The sequence below is a fragment of the Brienomyrus brachyistius genome, chromosome 20 (genome assembly GCF_023856365.1).
Source record: "Brienomyrus brachyistius isolate T26 chromosome 20, BBRACH_0.4, whole genome shotgun sequence".
In the NCBI taxonomy this organism is placed as follows: domain Eukaryota; kingdom Metazoa; phylum Chordata; class Actinopteri; order Osteoglossiformes; family Mormyridae; genus Brienomyrus; species Brienomyrus brachyistius.
Window position 1 is genome coordinate 10,653,936 of NC_064552.1, and position 13,946 is coordinate 10,667,881.

The following is a 13,946-nucleotide window of genomic DNA, read 5'->3' on the forward strand; positions in this document are numbered from 1 at the left end:
ACATGAATTAAATGTGACAGAGAATGACCGTGTTTTGTAAAATTTGCAATGAGATGAGAATGGTCTTTTTTTTATATAGATTCCATCTTGTACCAGGCCTGTCATTTCGGTCCCAATGCCATGAAGAGAATGATTATCTTTTATAGTTGTAATGACTACATTTATTGATGGTGTGTATTCCCAGCCACTGAATAATAGAATGATATTATGGGAAGAACCTGCAATCCCTAGTAATGCTTTTAATTTCCTCACTGCTCAGCTGAGACCGGCAAAGCAGTTATACAGTATCAGTCAATCAATCAGTCAAATTTGATTTAATGTAGCACATTTTCCACATGCAATTTGATGCAGCAGATTGCCCTTAGTGAATACCTGAATGCTGAATAATGCAATATGTCAGTAAGAGGAAACCTGAAATGAAATTCTGACCACTTCACTGATGGTTATGGTGATACTCAAATGACAAACGTCTCTGTGAATGTCGAAATGAAAAATGACAAATGTAGTTATGTAATACATGGTAAGGTCTCTCATTCAGTCGCTGGAGGTGATCTGTGAGTTCAGAACTAAACGGCCCTTAGGCAGGAGAGTGAACAAATATCTAAAATTCTTTCAGCCTGCGTTCATGTTTTAAAAATAAACTATTTTCACACTGACAATCGAGTTGTAGGTGAGATTGTAATTGAACTTGACTTACGAAAAGTAATGGTTAGAGAAGCGCACTTGTGATCGAAAGACTGCTGCTTTGAATCCCCAACCAACAAAAGTAGCACTGAGGCTCATGATTAAGGTGCCACCCCCAAGCACTGCTCCCCGGGCGCTGAATTAGCTGCCCCCTGCTATGTCACGTATGGGTTAAATCAGGGACGGATTATGGGTTGTGTGGGCCCCTGGGCAAAACGTTTGCGAGGCCCCCCCCCACCACCAGCACCACCACCACCACAACCACCACAATTCAAAGGTCCTTGGCAGCCAAACGCCCTCCCTATAGGGTCAGGGGCCCTTGTAGGCAAAGGATCAAAGAATGTAGGCCCTCTAAAATAGACAAAGGAAAATACATTGTTGATAAGCATTGCAAATTGTTTTGGGCTAGGGGCCCCACGGGCCCCCTGCACCCCAAGGGCCCCTGGGCAGCGGCCCCGCTGGCCCGGTCCATAATCCGTCCCTGGGTTAAATACAGAGGACACACTTTGTTGCTGTGCACTGTGTGCTGTGGTATGACAATTAACCACTTTCATAGCTCACTTATGACAATTAATCAAAACCTACAAATAGGCATAGAGGCTTACGCATGTTAAATTCTCATATGTTGTTTCAGTACCTTTATTCTTTGTAAATGTAAACAGGACATATTTTGCATCCACATCACTATCTTGTTTTATCTGGTGTGATGGAAGTGGTTCCTGTAATTGAAACCAGAAGGTCCAGACTTGGTGTGTGTTGGGTGGCAAACTTTGCTCGAGGCTCCACTTTATTGTTCTTGGAATGTGGGTTTTCTGCTCCCATCTTGCCTGTAATGCGTTTGGCTTTGTCTTCTTACCCCATGCTTGTGGTTCCTATGTCTTGGGTGTCTTGGCTCGCTTCCCCAGGGCCCAGCAATCATTTGCTCTTGAGTCACCCACTTGCACACCCTCTTCCTGTAGCCTCTAGCTGCAGGTCACACTGGTTGCCAGTTTCCTGTGGTGTTTTGCGATACATAGTGTCTGTATTCTCACATTAAAGCGTGTTTATTCAAACTCATTGAGTATTGATCACATTTTGCTAAATATACAGTAATGTGTTTCCACAAGCAAGCCGTGCGACATGCTTCACAACCTCTACTTTCTACTGCTTCACTTAGTAATTACTGACTATTACTTCCATTTTCACCTAATTTGAGATGCTTATCTTTCGGGGAAAAGCTTTAGCAATATAAGGTATACTGAAACTTTGTCCTTGACCTCTTTAATGACAAAAAACAACTTGTATAACTCCTATAAATAACTGTCTATGAATCTAAAGATTTTGGGTGACAAATAAGAGTTCATATGACATCGGGGCTTCTGAAAATCGTTGTGGGGCTTTAGAGTTAATATATTCTATATTCAAAGGTAAATTTCTCCGGAAGCCCATGTAGTGAGATGAGTAGGCGACTGATATTTCCACATTTCATTTCTAGTAAGAACCCTTGCTATGGCAAGAGCTCAGATAAGCTCTGAATCAGCACCTGTCCACTGAGACCTACAAGATTTTACAGTCTATCTAGGAGAATATAGTAATCTATAGTCAGGGCTGGCACGTGTTAATCAAGCATCCCAAAAAAATACTAGCAAATGTTGTTCCCTGTTGACCCACAAAGGAGGGTTATCTGTGACATCACACTGCAGCGTCTACGCTAAGCACAAGCTGGCCTCCGTCATTTTGGTGCATAGTTCCCCGTTTTATTTTTCTTCGTACTGTTTGTTTTTATTTAGCTTTATTTGCTTTTATTTTGCTTTTACTTTTTTTTTTTTTTTTTTGCTTTTAAGTACATGCTCAGACCACACGCCTGCCCTGTACATGTATGTACATTAAATCTGAAAGCACACACACGGAGTCATCGCCACCGTCCAAGGAAAGGTACTAAAAGCACAGCGTTCAGTACTTTAACAGCAGTTGTTTTGGCTCTATGTTATTGGCTGAGGCACGTTTCATACATGTAAGGGATATTGTGGAATTCAGGAAAACTGGGTAATTGCATTGCAGGAAACGTCATTTTATTTTTGAAAGAAGCTATTAATAATCAGACCAAACGTAAAGCATGTTCACATTTCATATAGCTGCAAGATAAGAACATGTACACCATTCAGCAGTATTTCAATTTCTTATGATCATAATACATCTACATGCAATAGGTCAGCGTTTCTCAAACTTATTTGTCCTGGGGACCAGTCATGTCAGGCCTTGGGGCTACCGGACCCTGCATAAACGAGCACCCCCAACCCCCACAGATGCGTATCCAGACAGACAGACAGACAGACAGATATTATGATGATGATGATGATGATGATGATGATTATTATTATTATTATTATTATTATTATTATTATTATTATTATAGGGGGCGGCATGGTGGTGCAGTGGTTAGCACTGTCGCCTCACACCTCTGGGACCCGGGTTCGAGTCTCCGCCTGGGTCACATGTGTGCGGAGTTTGCATGTTCTCCCCATGTCGTCGTGGGGTTTCCTCCGGGTACTCCGGTTTCCCCCCACGGTCCAAAAACATGCTGAGGCTAATTGGAGTTGCTAAATTGCCCATAGGTGTGCATGTGTGAGTGAATGGTGTGTGAGTGTGCCCTGCGATGGGCTGGCCCCCCATCCTGGGTTGTTCCCTGCCTCGTGCCCATTGCTTCCGGGATAGGCTCCGGACCCCCCGCGACCCTATAGGATAAGCGGTTTGGAAAATGGATGGATGGATGGATTATTATTATACCTGACCTGATCTAACTGAATTTTGATTGGTGCAGAAGCAAGGCTCCACGGACAGGCAGTAACCCTCTCATGGACCGGCACCGGTCCGCGGCCCATAGTTAGAGAAACGCTGCAATAGGTAAATCTAGTTGAATTAAATGTGAAAGAGAATGGCCGTGTTTTGTATAATCAGTAATGAGATATTGTATTTTATTTTACTGTTAACTCGTCAAACAGTGTTACTGTATGATTATACATTATTATAATATCTGTGATGTGTATAAAATGCTAAAATGTCACGACTCTCACGAAGACATTCTGCAAATAGTTTCACAGTCTCACAGCTCTGAATAACTTTCAGCTATACTGCATGATGTTTTTGCAACATTTTTATAGACATTAATATATATATATATTTATAATGGGCTGAAATATACATGGCAGATGCCCGTGGAAAATAAAAGACTAAGTGCATCTTGTATAAATCAGATCAGCTTTGCATTCAAACGGATACAGGCACATTTAATCACAGTTGGTAAGAATGACACATTGTGAAGGAACTGAACGCCGTTTTGACTTTTTGCATGAGATCAAAGGAACCATCCGCCCTTCTAATGATGGCATATCTGTCATTGCAGCAAAGTGATTTGGTAGGTTGTAGTTTGGCAGATTACATCGTCCTCTTATACATCCAGAGAGATTCTCATTACCAGTAAAACAAAAGACTTGCCGGGCATTAAGTACGAAGCTATAGCTGTAATTTGAAATGATCACTTCATCAAACAGTTGGGTCTCAATTTAAGATTCAAACATCCCATTCATCCTGAATAACAATGTTGATAACTGAATTTGTCGTATGGTACTGTAAGCTTTAATTATCTTAAGAATGGAAAAATGTCTTGCAACAAAGGCAGTTGCAAAAATGATTATATTAACATACATCTCTAGTGCGTAATATCAATGTCTTCTTCAGTATTTTATTTTCTACAACCAAGAGAATAAATCTTCCCTAATATTCATAATTATTACTCATCGTCATTTCTACAACAAGAAGATATATTCGAAACCTTGCAAATTCAAAACAAGGCATAGAATATGTATCAGGCTACCATATGGCAAACCGTAACTAGTTGATATTAGCAGTCATTTCTGCTACAACACCACCAATGTGTTCCTGACAAACCTCTTGTTCGCTAAAATCGCACATTAAATTACACATATCCAATGGGGAAAAATAGGGTTGTGGAACACAACCCCAAAACTTACGCCAAAAGTAATTAATTAAATAATAAAAACTCTTTTCATCTCCGTTTGCTGTTTATTGGCAGTGGCCAATAATGTATTTATATGAATTTTAAATAAATAATAATAATACATAAAAAAATTGTATCATAAACATCTCTCATGGGTCTTATGAGTCTCATGAGAACTTCCTAGTAACGGCTTCAATGAACTGGCTAACTTGTCGATTGCCAAAAGCTGGGAGTAGTGATGTCCAAAACAATGCTTTATGAACCATTTGCTGTTATTTCTGAACTCTCCAGATCGTGCTCTTAGTTTACTTTGTGGGCATGCTCTGCGTTTTTTTTTTTTTTAGTGGGGTCGGAAAATACAGCAAAAGGTATATGAAGCATTATTTTGGCCATCATTAGTTGGGCTGCGGCCACCATGAGGCCAGGCATGAACACAGCAGAAGCACAATGAATTATGGTATATGGTAGTGATGGGTGAATGAAGCTTCATGAACCATTTTCTGTATTTTCTGACCCCAGTAGATGGTGCTCTCTGTTCATAAAAGGGTTCAAAACATGCTCCAAGCAAGAGTGCCATCTAGTGGGGGCGATAAATACAGCAAATGGTTCATGAAGCCTCATTTACCCATCACTAGTATACAGAGGGCCACTGAAGGCAACATGGCTATAGACTATGAAAAGCAAATGTAAGTGAATTAAAAATGTTGCTGTGTTTTTATATTAGATTTTTAGAATCTAATACTTTGACCAATACTTGTGCAATGCATGGATGTTCACTAATTTGTTCACTAATCGGACATCACTATAGTTCAATGGAATAGCTGTTATTTCCGTGCAAGCAGAATTTCTTGCTAAGACCATATCGCATTGTAGTTTTGTATAGTGCTTTACTCTCCAACTAAAAATCACACAAATACAAATTATATTGACCTTGAGTACTAATAAAGATCTATCAGTTCCTGCCTTTTAGCAAGACTCTTAAACAGCATTAGTCGCCCATTCATTTAAATGGAAAAAAACATTTGCTTATAAACAAGTTTCTGGCCCAATAATTCCAATAATTATGCATCAGCAAACAAAACTGAAATATGCCAAACAAAAACAGAAAAGAGATTTGCACTGCACTTCACTTGTTGTGTTGTTTTACAGTATTTTGAATGTTTTGAAAAGAGTGTGAGTGAACAAAAGCTAGAAAACCACAATTAACATAATTTTAACATAGTTTTAAAACTTCTAAAAACTCTGAAAATTCTGATTTTACTTTTAGTATGAGAGTTTTTGCTGTGTATGAAAAACCAGGACCAAAAGTCTTAAGAAAGGTAATGATCTCCCTAGTGGGCTGGTGATGATTCATAAGTAACCACATAAATAATGTAAGAAAATAGTAATTTATTACTATTTATTAATATATTGTATAATACTAAATAAAACTAGCTAGCTAACAAAAAAATGGCTAGACAACAGCTAATTTATCCTCCAGGTGATTGCTGAGGTATCACAATAACCAAATTAATTTCAGCAAAGAAATTCTTCTCTAATCCCTTAAAATCTATCAAGTACTAATACAAAAACCTTTAATTACATGAGGGAATTATCAGAACCCCGAAATTGAGTTCTCATTACACAACTGAACACTAAATAATGCATTTGAGCTTGCTGATTCCTGCTGAAGATTTTGATGAAATATTTTGCCTACTGTCAAATTTAACAAAAAATCAATGTTTCAAAGCAGACACTGCATACGAGGAAACTGCAAAGTACATTGAATTTTGCTGGGTTCATAAATGTTGAATGTTATATTTAGGATTGTTCACGATCTAATAGTTATGCATATAGCCTACTAAGACAAGCTAATGTGCATTAAGTTGATGACAGATGAAGGCCTGTAAAAAATTTTCACGTCACTTCACACAAAAATGCAAATCACCTATTGTCTACCCTTAAGAAAGTGAAATGCATACTGCCTATTTAAATGGAAGAAAACAAGTTCACAGCAGAACACATAAAGCAGTGTGAATTAAGCTCTTCTGCGCATTAAGTCAGTTAATTAAAATGAACCCTGCCAGTTAACAGTGCCTACAGTCGATTTTTCCTTAATATGCTTCTTTTCTGAAAGGCTGTTGAATTTTTCCTTGTTAACTGAGGTTTAGAAGCACAGCATTAGCAATAACTTCTCTGCTATGTGCACTGAAAAAGGTTTCAGTCACCTTTACAGGCCATTGATCTTAGGCAGCTTTTTCCTTTGGACAATAAGACACAGCCCTAGTATCTGGGGTTGTCAAATTGCTGTTAAAGCCATTCATGTACAGTATATATGTAATGGTGGATTCATTTGAAATCTAAGACTCATTCCTCGGATAGACAGCCCATAGTGAGCATAAGTAAACTGGTACTGATCCATAAACTGTGTTCATTACCGTTACTAGTAACCGATATCACATAAATTTGGGACCATGTGATCGCTGAGGTCAGGACCTCCATTACTTTTCACATAATATAATAGTTTTGTACTATCTGGCTGGCCTCCCATCCTGGGTTGTTCCCTGCCTCATGCCCCTAGCTTCCGGGATAGGCTCCGGACCCCCCGTGACCCAGAAGGATAAGCAGTTTGGAAAATGGATGGATGGATGGATGGATGGATGGATGGATGGATGGATGGATGGATGGATGGATAGATGGATGGATGGATGGATGGATGGATGGAAAAAAATACACATTCTGTTCTAAAAAATTTTGTAACTAAACAACGCTTCATAGGGGTGGAATGGTGGTGCAGTGGTTAGCACTGTTGCCTCACACCTCTGGGACCCGGGTTCGAGTCTCTGCCTGGGTCACATATGTACGGAGTTTGAATGTTCTCCCCACGTCATCATACTCCGGGTACTCCGGTTTCCCCCCATAGTCCAAAAACATGCTGAGGCTATTTGGACTTGCTAAATTGCCCGTAGGTGTGCATGCATGAGTGAATGGTGTGTGAGTGTGCCCTGCGATGGGCTGGCCCCCCATCCTTGGGTTGTTCCCTGCCTCGTGCCCATTGCTTCCGGGATAGGCTCCGGACCCCCCGCAACCCAGTAGGATAAGCGGTTTGGAAAATGGATGGATGGACAACGCTTCATGTATAAGTTAAGTAGATAGTTTTTGAAAAATATGAAAGGCCAGTCCTTAACTGAGTACATTAACCGCCAACAAAATATAAAACGAAACATATATGGAACAAAAAAAATAAAATGCTAAAGTGAACGTTTTGATGCTTCAGATATTTAAGAATGAATATATTTGTTTCTTAATTTATCACATTTATCATTATATACATTTAAAGTTTCTTACTCAGTAAATAATTCTGTACCTACAGTATTCCATGAGCCTTAAGAATATGCAGGTCATTGCAAGCTTGTTTTGTTTTGTTTTGGATAATATCCATAAATATTATCCAATATAAGCTCCAGGCTCACCATAACACTGTACTTGATAAACAGGCTGAAGATTAGCTGTGATTATTAGAGGTATGCAATGCACGTGTTGAACACTGCTGCAGTGCGAACAAAACCAGTGAATGAAATATAAGTAAAATGGTAGCACTGTAAAATATGTTCATCATATATAAAAATATCGAAATCCTGCATGTTTTTTTGTATCAATCCTTAATGTGGAGCAGTAATATATCACATTTCATATTTTTATTACACTGTCTTAAGTCTTCATAGAATGAAGCATCATTTTCGTATTAATATCTTGCACATTTCTTAAATATAATGTTTTAATATACAGTTTTTTAAAGGTTATGGGAGGGAACTGTTAGCCAGAGTACTTGAATTCTGTGAATGTGACACTGTGCATAACAAGGCCAAAATATGTGCTTTATGCATGAAAAAACAACTTAATTCGAATTTTTTTTATCCGAAAGGTCAGATGCATAAAGACCAATTTGAAAGTCCCGTGAAGGAATGAGGGTGACTCAGAGCAAATGACCTCCGTAAGTCTACGAGCGCTAATTAATGTGTGTAACATTTGAGGCAGTCCCACAGGTCTAGAATTGCATTTATATTTATGTTATTTAGTCACTTTTGTCCAAAGCAATAGACAAATGAGGTAAATAGCACATTAAGTGTAGCTAGGCTGAGGTTCCAATGAATGCCACAAGTGTAAGCAGTACAGGAGTGAAAGCCACACAACATGTTCCAAACCAAGCAAGAAGCCAATAACACAGTTATTCAAATCAGCAGAGAGTGCAACATTTAGAGCATTCAGGGAACATGGCGTAGTGTAGGCGAGAAGAGATATTCCTGGAACAGATGGATCTCTGGGCATTTCTTGAAGTTAGATCCAGTTGTAAAGTTTGTTTCCAAAACTCCAAACCACAAACCAACACTCAGACACAGGTCAATCAGTCACTAACTGGGTTTGATGGGAGATCCAGAATACAATTTGGCTAGGTCAGTAAAGAGGCTAGCAATATGGCACAGGTGTAATCAGTCAGGTAACTGGAATAGACTGCTCACTATTCAGGCAAGGGCGATCTTTGCCGATTTTGCATTAATTAAACCAATTTTAGCACAATACATCAACGGCTCCTCTCTGTTCAGAATAAAACACTTGAAATACTTAGTAGTAACTCGGGTACTACTGAAGTACAAATCATTAACAAAAATAGTAGCTACTTCAGATACAAAATTAGTCATGATTCATTTTGTCTCCAGATTTAACTCGGACTCATCAAAGAGTACCTTGTTCCCATCCCCGATTTACAGAATTGACAGATATAAAAACAAATATAGTAACTGCTTGAGATAAAAGATGCGTCACGATTCATTAATGACGAACAAGCATGAGGTCAGTACTTCACATGTTATTCATTACTTGTTCCTTCAGTAGTTCCTTCAGTAGTTCACAAAGGTTTACAGAATTAACAGATATAGTAACAAATATAGTAACTGCTTTAGATTCTGTAGATGTGTCAGGATTCTTTAATGATGAACAAACATGAGATCAGTATTACATTTTTGTTATTCATTAGTTGTTCCTTCAGTAGTTCACAAAGGTTTACAGAATTAACAGATATAGTAACAGAGAACTGCTTGAGATAAAAGATGCATCACAATTCAATAATGATGAACAAACATGCGATCATTATGTGTGTAAGACTTCATTTGTGGTTAATTAATATATTAATATATAAGAAAGAGGATAATATTATATTATTTTTGCCCCCCCCCAGGTAAAGTGTTGCCACCCACTACAGTGCCAAGTGAGGGGAGGGGCCCTGAATGCTGAGCTCCCCACCCTGGGTCATCAGGCCTGCCCAGACCACCAAGGGGGGGGGTGCAGGATGACCCGGTGCTGCAGGTCTTCCTTAGGAACCCTCCCTCCCCCCCCCCCCCACACACACACAGCCCAATCTCTGCATCACAGCACCTTTAATCCCAAACCAGATGCAACCTCCCACCCACCTTTATTCTCAAAACATTTACAGAGCACTCATGTCAACCGTGAAATTTATAAAGCATTGTGCACATTGATATCTACGATAATAAAACTGGGTTGATTATGCTTTCACTCTACTGTATTTAATTACTCTTGCAATAAATTAGTAGAAAGTATCTTGCACAACTAATTTTAATCCAGAATCTCTTCAATTTAATTATTGTTATTAGTCATTACATTTATATCTGTTACCTTCACTGTAAATCATAACATGTTTCTCTGATTGATATTAATTTATTAGATATACAGGTAGTTCTTACCCTAAAATGCTATCGGTTTAGTTTACATTTAATTTTTCATCACTCTGTATTATATGGTGCTGAAAACATCCACTGTATCTTTTATAGCAGGGGTAGGGAATCTTATCCAGAGAGGGCTGTTGTGTATGCGGGTTTTCGCTGCAGCTCCCTGATTAGATTACTAATTAGAGGACTGATTGGCTGAAGAGTCCTCACACCTGAGACTGGACAGCTGACCTACAGGTTATAACACTGTACACACTGTACACTGTATAACACTGTATAACACTGTATAACACTGTATAACCTGCGCGCACACCGGCCCTTTGCGGAGAAGATTGGTCCCCCTGCGCAAAACCTGATTTATCCAACAAAAAGGACGCTGCAGCTTAATCACACATTCTCGCTGTTGTGTTTCTATATGCAGCTCGGTGAAATGGTTAAAAAATATTAAATAGTCCTAATAATGTTTCCGTGTAATCATAGTTCTGCTTAGTATATTTATGATGCTAAATAAATGCAATGCCATTGTGTACATTCCATAGCCATATTCAGCAGTTACATGATGCATTGTGGTTTAGTAGCTGTTCTATTTCATCTGGAAGGCGGTAAACAGCAACTTAAGGGGACAAGCATAACATTCACTTCAAAGCTTACTTCAGAGATAATTCCTTGCAGCCAGACATTGTTGGATACAAAACGAGCTATAAAAACATTCTCACACCTCACATGGTCTTCGTTCAGAGCTTTGCCTCTGCGCCTTCTGAGTTTTAATCAGACTCAAGCAAGAATAAGCTGTATTATTTGTTGTCTCCCATATCACAATTACCTCCTCCTGAATAATGAGAAGGTGCGTAGCACTAAGTGTCCTGACAGCTCATCCTAATCCCTTTGTAAGCATATGTGCTTGCATCAAGTTATACAATCACAAACACATATTTGATGTAGCCTGGTCATTCCCTCTACAAATGGACATTACTATTGTTTAGAATGGTAACTTTCGAAATGCCGTTGCATTAAAACAGGTTGTCATCTCCTCCCTCCCTTCGATTTACACAACCTTCTCTGCGGGGGGATGATTCGAAATGAAACAGATATCACTCAGTGATGCAAACTGAGGCCGTGTTTGCACAATGAAAGGGGTTCTCGATGAATCCGGATTATGCCTGCGTCGGTAAGACTCCGCCATTGGCTGGTGGTTTCAAAGTAAAATAAAAAAAATAAATAAATAGGAAAAAAAAATACCTGCCTTGAAAACCAAGCAGCTTTCAGCGCAACTCTGGGATGAAGCAGTGGAAAGGGAAGAGATATTTAAAGCTTCCTAAGGCGTTACATATCCTTTTGGACCACAGTTAAGTCCAAAAGAATATAGCATCGCAGAGAATCTTCTTAAAGTAGATCATCCCTCCCAATTGAATGGCCAGGTAAGCGGGACACCAGCTTGAGGAAGAGCTAAGAGTTTGTGGCTAATGTAGCAGCCCGTTCGAAGGAATGATAGAAAGACATTTCTTGAAATGTATATGACAATTAACTAGTACGTGGGAGATGCCTGGTTAAATGAATATTGAGTTGTGGGCCAGAGGGCAGAAGTGAATATTTTCCATCCCCAAAGATGCACTGAGAAGAATGATGGTGAGCACATCCAGTTATGATTCTTCTCAGGAACTAGGAGACGTGTCCAAGAGGACACCTGAATTCATAGCGAGAATAAGAGGAAAACACGGAGGAAAATGAAACGTTTGGCAAAATAGCTCCCACCAAGACAGATTTCGCATTTTAGCAGAGCAATGACCCAAAGCACAGCAACAGCAACAGTGGGGTAGCTTACAAAACAAGAAAGGGAATGACAAAGCCAAGCTGCGTTAAAGCTGATCTGAATTCCATTGAGAATAGAAAGAACAGACTTGAAGATTACAGCCTGACAGAGTCTACACAATTTTAGAAGAATGGACAGATATTTGACAATATACATGTGCACTCATTTGTATGGTAGCAAAAAAGGTTCATAGATATGAAATATTTGTGTTTAACTCTTTGCGATACATTGCTTTGGTAAAGTACTGGCATGACATAACTTGGTTTATGAAAAGAACCATTTAAATTCCTCAAAATTTTAGCAGGTAAAACAACTAAATAAAAACTGACCAGAATGTTTACTGCTGACACTTTGGAGTAAATATTTTCTGCGATTGTATTTCCATAAACCAAAGCAGAACTTTTCAATTCAGTGACTTGATTGCTCACTAATAAATTATTATTATTATCCTTTTGGGAAGTTCACTTCAGAGATATGCAGAAACATTATATTAGGCTTTTTGCACTCATGAAAAGACTATTTGAATCTGGCAATAGACTAGTAAAAAAGCCCGTCCAACCAGAAGCTAGACATGAAGTCTAATTGTGACCAAAATGTTTATACAATTTTTGTACAATTACACTTAACAATGACTTAAAGGATTTCACACTTATGTTTGACTTGAGCATTTCCATTCCTTCCTCTTCGTACAAAATATAATATGGTTTATTTGTAAATGAGGCGGCGTGGTAGCACAGTGATTTGTGTTGTTGCCTTATACCTCTGGGACCAGGATTTGAGTTTCTGCCGTGGCTCCAAGTGTGTGAAGCTTATATGTCCTCTCCGTGTCATCGTGGGGTTTCCTCTAGCTACTCCGATTCCTCCCCACAACCCAAAAATGCTAAAGTTAACTGGAGTTACCAAATTGCCCATAGGTGTGAGTTAGCCCAGTGATGGGTTAGAGCCCCATCCTGGGTTGTTCCCTGCCTTGTGCCCTGTGATGGGTTCACGCCCCATCCTGGGTTGTTCCCTGCCTTGTGCCCTGCGATGGGTTGGCGCCCCATCCTGGGTTGTTCCCTGCCTTGTGCCCTGCGATGGGTTGGCGCCCCATCCTGGGTTGTTCCCTACCTTGTGCCCTGTGATGGGTTGGCGCCCCATCCTGGGTTGTTCCCTGCCTTGTGCCCTGCGATGGGTTGGCGCCCCATCCTGGGTTGTTCCCTGCCTTGTGGCCTGTGATGGGTTGGCGCCCCATCCTGGGTTGTTCCCTGCCTTGTGCCCTGCGATGGGTTGGTGCCCCATCCTGGGTTGTTCCCTGCCTTGTGGCCTGTGATGGGTTGGTGCCCCATCCTGGGTTGTTCCCTACCTTGTGGCCTGTGATGGGTTGGCGCCCCATCCTGGGTTGTTCCCTGCCTTGTGCCCTGTGATGGGTTGGTGACTCATCCTGGGTTGGATGGATAGAATGACAGAACCTAAAAACATGTTAATTCTTGTTTTGAGAACTCTGGTAAGTCAGAGTTATGTTCATAGACAGGATTGTGAAAATGAAATAGATTTTTCTGTAGTTTTTATAATTGAATACTACTATAATTTAAGTAATTTCTTTTTGAATGGGATAAAACATTTAAATTCCAAAAGAGACAGCATCCAGGAACGGAATGATTAATGAATAGGATTTTTCCCACTGAGTATCCTGTGAATTGCAAATATATTACATTCACAGTTTCATGACATAACAGAGATTGCTGTTTGG